Source organism: Penaeus monodon, chromosome 31 (genome assembly GCF_015228065.2).
Source record: "Penaeus monodon isolate SGIC_2016 chromosome 31, NSTDA_Pmon_1, whole genome shotgun sequence".
NCBI classification, from domain to species: Eukaryota; Metazoa; Arthropoda; class Malacostraca; order Decapoda; family Penaeidae; genus Penaeus; species Penaeus monodon.
In genome coordinates, this window is record NC_051416.1 from 32,700,154 (window position 1) to 32,700,588 (window position 435).

At 30.8% G+C, this 435-nt stretch overlaps 1 protein-coding gene across 1 annotated transcript in view; it reads right to left on the reverse strand.

Moving 5' to 3' along the window:
• The window catches only part of LOC119593182 (transcription initiation factor TFIID subunit 11-like), a gene marked incomplete in the record, with an annotated part of 72,269 nt that overhangs the window by 31,998 nt on the left and 39,836 nt on the right, over window positions 1-435 (reverse strand).

The window sequence follows — 435 nt, forward strand, 5'->3', positions numbered from 1 at the left end:
TTGTATTTCATTGACATTATTGCCCTACACTTGTTTACTCCCTATGCTCATGTTTATTATACTATTAAAAAATACATACACACATAGGAAAACCCTATTGATAATCTAATTGAATGGCTTTACAGAACCCTTGTTTAATTTTTATAGGGCCATTTTTAGTAAATCTTGCTGATCGCCAAGGGGAGTAAGACTGGATATCGATATATGGTTTTATATTAAAAATTTTTCCTAATATCACGATGTGAAAATCAAGTAAAATAAAAACACTGAAAAATTAACTTTAAAGTTGTTTGTTTTGTTAACTTTGTACCTCTTGCGGTATCTGTTTAACGGGTTCCAGGTCCACAAAATATCTAATTTTTAAAAAACATTGGACAAAGATAATGATTTTGGCAACAATAAAAGGGTGGACACTTGTTCCTTTTCCCCATTTGC